We start from the raw sequence: 6,020 nt of genomic DNA, 5'->3' as shown, positions 1-6,020 counted from the left end.
CAGCATCAATTGTCCTAGTAACACCTATTCTGTTTTGTTTTCTTTTGTTTAAACAAAATTCTAGTACACAAAGTTTGCCACATCCTTGGACAGTTCTTGGCTTTGTATATAATCATTACTATCCTCCACAGAAAGGCTGCTTCTGAACCTCTCATGTGGTGACACAGTGCTATAGTCCTGATGCTAATAGTACAGTAGAAATGCTTCAGTGATTTAAGGAAAGCAAGGCCTTGGTATATGGCCTTGGCACCTAGAATCGGGAATGTACAAATGTCTTTATTTAAAATTATAAAATAAATTATCTGTAGGCATGGACAATGACTAAGCTATTCTATATTGTCAGTGGCAATGAGTAACTGATAGTTATAGTGATCAGCCTACCTTTTTAATCATTTTCTTTAGGTGAAATTATCAGTGATGAACCTGCCTTGAGCTTCCTGTTACAGTTCATTGATAAGGGCAAAGTACTCTTCTAGGAGTTAAAACATGCCACATCTCATATCCTCTCCCTTTTAGTCCATTGCACCCATTCCAGGGTTGTTTTCTTCTTTAGGGATTTCTGTCACTACATCTTTTACTGTAGCTACCATGGAAGCCACACCAGTGCCAGCCATTAAAGCAGTCTTACAATCTTTGTTGGATTAATGGTTCCCTTTTCTACCATGTTCACAAAATCTCCAAGCATAATATCATAACCAGCTTTTGAGGAACTCTGCAGAGTTTTCTCAATTAAAAAAAGATTGTTCAATACCTGCATCCTTATCAATCATCATTTCATGAACTTTATTGCTCTTTTTAATAATTTCCATACATATTTACTGATCTTCAATAGCAGGCTTTAAGGAATCTAAGGCTGGGATGCCCTGATGCAAAGCTCAGGCCCCTCCTAGAACAATACATTCTTCGACAGCTGCTCTTGCAGCACTGAAATCACCTGTAACACTGTCTTCTCATTCACATCAACCTTCAGCACAGCTACTCAGTTTTAAAGTTTAACAAATTGTTCATTCAGCTTTTTATTTTCATATACATTAATTGTGATATCTAGCTCCTCAGTGTATTCTTGAATATGTTTCTTTTTTCAATTTGTGCTTTGCTGCCTTTTCTTTTCGAAAGCATGGTGTCATCTTTAGTGACAATGACCCCTCCAATGTTTACTAGGTCATGAGCTTGAAGATCTCTAAGATTTAGATGCAACCTCTCTTCTCTAACACCGTACCACCAGTTACAATAGCCATATCTGTTAGCTGTTTCTTCCTATTGGCTCCACATTCTGGAGCTTTGACTGTGAAAAACTGAAGACAAACCTTTACCCTGATCAAAAGCAGTCTGCTTAGAGCTTCTCTGACTATATCTTCAGCGATTTTAACCAAGGGCTTCCAATAAGCATTGGCAATGGACTGAACTCTAGGAACTTTCTTTTCACTCATCAAAACATAGGCATCTTGGAATTCACATTATGGACCTTTTGATGTGTTAATAAAATGTAAGGAAATATATCCTCTATCATACTTCATGCCTTCAATAATTTCTAGCTAATCATTCAGGTTTATTCCCATCTTTCACTGTAATGACACCTGAACTTCGGACCATTTTTATTGACTCAGAAATGATGTTTCTAATGTCTTTGTCAATCTGAGGAGTTTCTTCAGTGTTTGTCACAGGTTTAGATTGTTTCCTAAGTTCAGCAATTACAGCATCAGCAGCCAACATTGCAACTCTCTGGATTTCCACTGGATTAGACCCTTTGCTGAACTATTCAAAGCCTTCTTTAGCAGTAGAACATGCCAGAACAGTAGCAGTGGTAGTACTTTGCAAAAGTGAACCCATCTTTTGTTACTTTGGTACTTCCCCAACTCTGTTCAAAAAAATCACCATTCTTCCCTTTGGGCCCATTTTAACACCTACAGCATTGGCTCAATTCAAGGTCTATACCTTGAAGCCATAAGGCTCGAGCATCTACACCCAATTTTCTATCATTGACATGGGCCCAAATGAAATGAGGAGCCAGTGCCTGAGACATTGCTCTTGGGAACAGCTGTAGGTAGTCAAAGAATTTCTGAAATGCAGTGGCAGGAGTGGAGGAGGCAAGGTAGGCCATTGGCTTGTGAGGGAACCTCTTTTATTCTTGACTCTAAAGATAGAGCCACATAGCAGAGGCTGCTGATTTCTGCTACCTGCCGAGGACTAGCTGACCCCTTCATTAGAATGTGGAAATGATTTGATATACTAATAAATGTTTGCTAGTAAATGTTTTGAAGACCTTGATCCTGGAAGTTTGCATTAAAGTGCTGAATTATAGCTTGTAGGAGTTCACCAAAGTCACAGGATGTGGAATCAACATCAAATCAATAGCTTTCATATATTCCAGTGGCACATATTCTTAGACAGATATCAGTGGGGAAACAAAAATCTCACAATTCACCCCCAAATAAAATATCGCAGAATACTTTTAGGAAGAAAATGCAAAGTCCTGTAAAATGAAGACATTAAAAGACTCTACAAATAAGCTGAAGAAAATACCAGAAAATGGAAAGACTTCTAATTCTCATGGCTTGTCAGTATTAATATTCAGAAAATGTTCAGCCTGACAAAAGCAACATACAGATTCAAAGCAATAACCATTCAGGAAATCAGGGAACTCTGAAGAACGAAGGTAAAAAATATTGTAGGAACTAGGGGAGGTGGAGGACATCAGGAAAGTATGGCCTGCCAAAGCAACAAAGCAAGGTTAGACACCATAGAGGCTGTCAGAAACTGAAGCAGCAAGCATAGCGCTTGCATGAACCTAGTTCAAGACTTTTGCTAACTTGGTGGTTTTGTCAACTCCTAATGGTGGGAGCAGTTGTGCATCTGACTGTTTTGCTTGTTCTTGAGACACTTTTCCTATTATTGGGTTGCCTTATCCAATCTCAATATGAGGGCTTTTACACTCTCTTGTGTCATCTCTTGGTCTGTTTGGGTGTCATCTATTGGAGGCCTGCTCATTTTGGAAAAGGAAGTGAATGGGGAGTGGATCTGTGGGAGTGGTAAGATGGGGGAGTTTGAAGGAACAGAGGGAGGGGAAACTGTGGTCTGTGGATATTGTATGAGGGAAGAATTTATGTTCAATTTAACAAAGGAAAGAAAAAATCATAATGTAGTTTATCAAAGAAAATGAAAAATCTAAAATGTATGTTAAAAGAAAAATGACTCATAATTGTGGAAATAATCCTAAATAAAAATCACTTCTAAAAGAATTTCTATGCCATATTCTAAGTAATATTCTAACCATAGTAATTAAAGGAGCAGGATACTGACATAGAAACAGACATATTTATCAGTGGAATATAACTTAAGACTAACATGTAAGTTTTTCTCCTACAGACACCTGATATTTGAGGAAGTGGCTTAAAGTTCACATTGCTAAAATGGAGCATCTTTATCAAATAGTCAAATTGAACAGATAAAAGAATGTGACTCCTACCTTATTCTTCTTCACCTTGAAGAAAACTCAACTCAAAGTAGATCAAAAACATCAACAAAAGTCTTGATACTCAGATCTGTCAAAAATTAGACATTAAAAGAGAAATTAAAGAACATACATCAGTGTATACAGGCATGAATGAACAAATTATATGAATGAGAATCTTAAAATCTAAAGGCTTAAGTATAACAATAGATTTTCTGTATATCTTTGTCTGCCGTGGGAATATACAAAATATTCCCCTTCCACGCTAATATGTCCTTAGCTATTGTTCTCTTTTATATGAAGCCTTTTTTAGGAAAGACTGTTTTACAGAAAACTTCTTTGTATTCTGGCCCTTACAGTTTTTCTGCAACTTCTTCCCCGAGCTGTGGATACAGAGGCTGTGATATAAAAGTAGTCAATAGCTCTGCCTCCCCACAATCTTTTGATTTCTTCATTGTGTCCAATTGTGCTTTTCAGGGATGGTTTCCATTTGCTGTAAAAGAAAGGAGTCTCAAACTTTCTTAGAAATGAGGCATCTTATTCGTTGTCTAGTACAGAGAAGCCATGAGACAATATGTATACAAACACCAAAGACAGACTTAATGAGTGTGACTCTCCCTTCTCCCCTGGAACAGTTATGGTTCAGCATGTAAGTCCTGCACAACCCTTACCACCATATGATAATCAGGTACAATGTTATGACCAATCAAAGGACAAAGGGAGCTGAAGCAGATGGCAGAGTTTCCATGGTAATGAATACTAATGGATTGATCAACTTCCAGGATCAGGGTCAATGAGACATGTCAAATTTATTTAGGGTGAAAGGAAGAGGAGGTAGGGTTGAATATAGAAGAACTAAAATACAATTAAAAATAAAATAAAGTTGCCAGGCGATGGTGGCGCATGCCTGTAATCCCAGCACTTGGGAGGCAGAGGCAGGTGGATTTCTGAGTTCGAGGCCAGCCTGGTCTATGGAGTGAGTTCCAGGACAGCCAGGGCTATACAGAGAAACCCTGTCTCAAAAAAACAAAAAACAAAAAACAAACAAACAAACAAAAACAAACAAATAAAATAAAGCAAAACAAAAATATCCCGATTAAAATGTGATATAATAATAAAGTTATAAATGCAAAGAAATAAAGTGGCTGAGAAATAGTTTTCTTAAAATGTACAATATCCTTAGCCATAATGGAAAGATAAATTAAAACCACATTGAGATTATTATCATATTCCAGTGAGAATTTCTTTTTTTGTTGTTTTTTTGGTTTTTTGTTTTTGGTTTTTTGGTTTTTCTGAGACAGGTTTCTCTGTGTAGCCCTGGCTGTCCTGGAACTCCTCTGAAGACCAGGCTGGCTTTGAACTCAGAAATCCACCTGCCTCTGCCTCCCAAGTGCTGGGATTAAAGGTGTGCACCACCTTTGCCTAGCTCCAGTGAGAATTGTTAAGAAGGCAACAAAACTGATATAAATTTAGAGAAAGGGGAAGTCTTCTTCTCTTTGGTGGGAGTGAGTGTAAAGTACACAATGAAACAAGAACTATGGGTACCTGTGTGGTAGTTCTTTAATGAACTCTAAGTGGATTGTTCATCTATTATGTGTTCCTGCTCTACTCTCCCAGAGCACATTCTGAAAGGAATATTTAGACTATGGTAGAAATAGCTGTTTATTCATTTTCATTTCTGTTCTATTCACAATATCCAGGAAATAAAAATAGCGTTAGGAATCCATCAGCTGATGGATAATCAATAGACAATAAAAATGGAGTAATGCATTCAATGGAAGTTTTTTCAATTATTAAGGGAAATGCAAATCAAAATGGCCCTGAGATTCCACCTCACACGAGTCAGAATGGCTAAGATCAAAAACTCAGGTGACAGCAGATGCTGGCAAGGATGTGTAGAAAGAGGAACACTCCTTTGTTGCTGGTAGGATTGCAAGCTGGTACAAGAACACTGAAAATCAGTTTGGTGGTTCTTCAGAAAATTGGACGTAGTGCTACCTGAGAACCAAGCTATACCACTCCTGGGTATATACCCAAAAGATGCTCCAGCCTATAACAGAACACATGCTCCACTATGTTCATAGTAGCCTTATATATAAGGCTATTATATATAATAGCCAAAAGCTTGAAAGAGCCCAGATTTCCCTCAACAAAGAAAATGTGGTATATTTATACAATGGAGCACTACTCATTTATTAAAATCAAGGACTCCTTGAAATTTGCAGGCAAATAGATGGAACTAGAAAGTATCCTGAGTGAGGTATCCCAGTCACAGGTGTTTGATTTGATTCATTTAATATGTGTGCTTAAATGGGAGACCTAAACATAGAGGCCGTGGAGGAGGCAGGGTTGAGGGACTAGAACCTAAGTGTTATGAATGGGGAAAAGGGAACAGTGGAGCAGAAAATGTTTAATGGAGAAAGAAAGAAGTGGGAAAGTGGAGAAATGAGTGTGGGAAGAGATAAGTAACACTCAAGACCATTGAAAAGGCCATGTGAAAATATGCTACTGTAGAAACTTCCTTAATGATATTCATATGCCCATATAATTTGAGTTTAAATAGTTAACA

At 37.7% G+C, this 6,020-nt stretch overlaps 1 pseudogene; it reads right to left on the bottom strand.

The window, feature by feature from the left end:
• Positions 1–512: 512 nt before the first annotated feature.
• Positions 513–2,101, bottom strand: LOC127667101 (60 kDa heat shock protein, mitochondrial-like; annotated as a pseudogene).
• Positions 2,102–6,020: the final 3,919 nt, after the last annotated feature.

Source organism: Apodemus sylvaticus, chromosome 16 (genome assembly GCF_947179515.1).
Source record: "Apodemus sylvaticus chromosome 16, mApoSyl1.1, whole genome shotgun sequence".
Lineage (NCBI taxonomy): Eukaryota > Metazoa > Chordata > Mammalia > Rodentia > Muridae > Apodemus > Apodemus sylvaticus.
The sequence above is the reverse complement of the archived record's forward strand: the minus strand, read 5'-3'. Positions and strand labels throughout refer to the sequence as shown.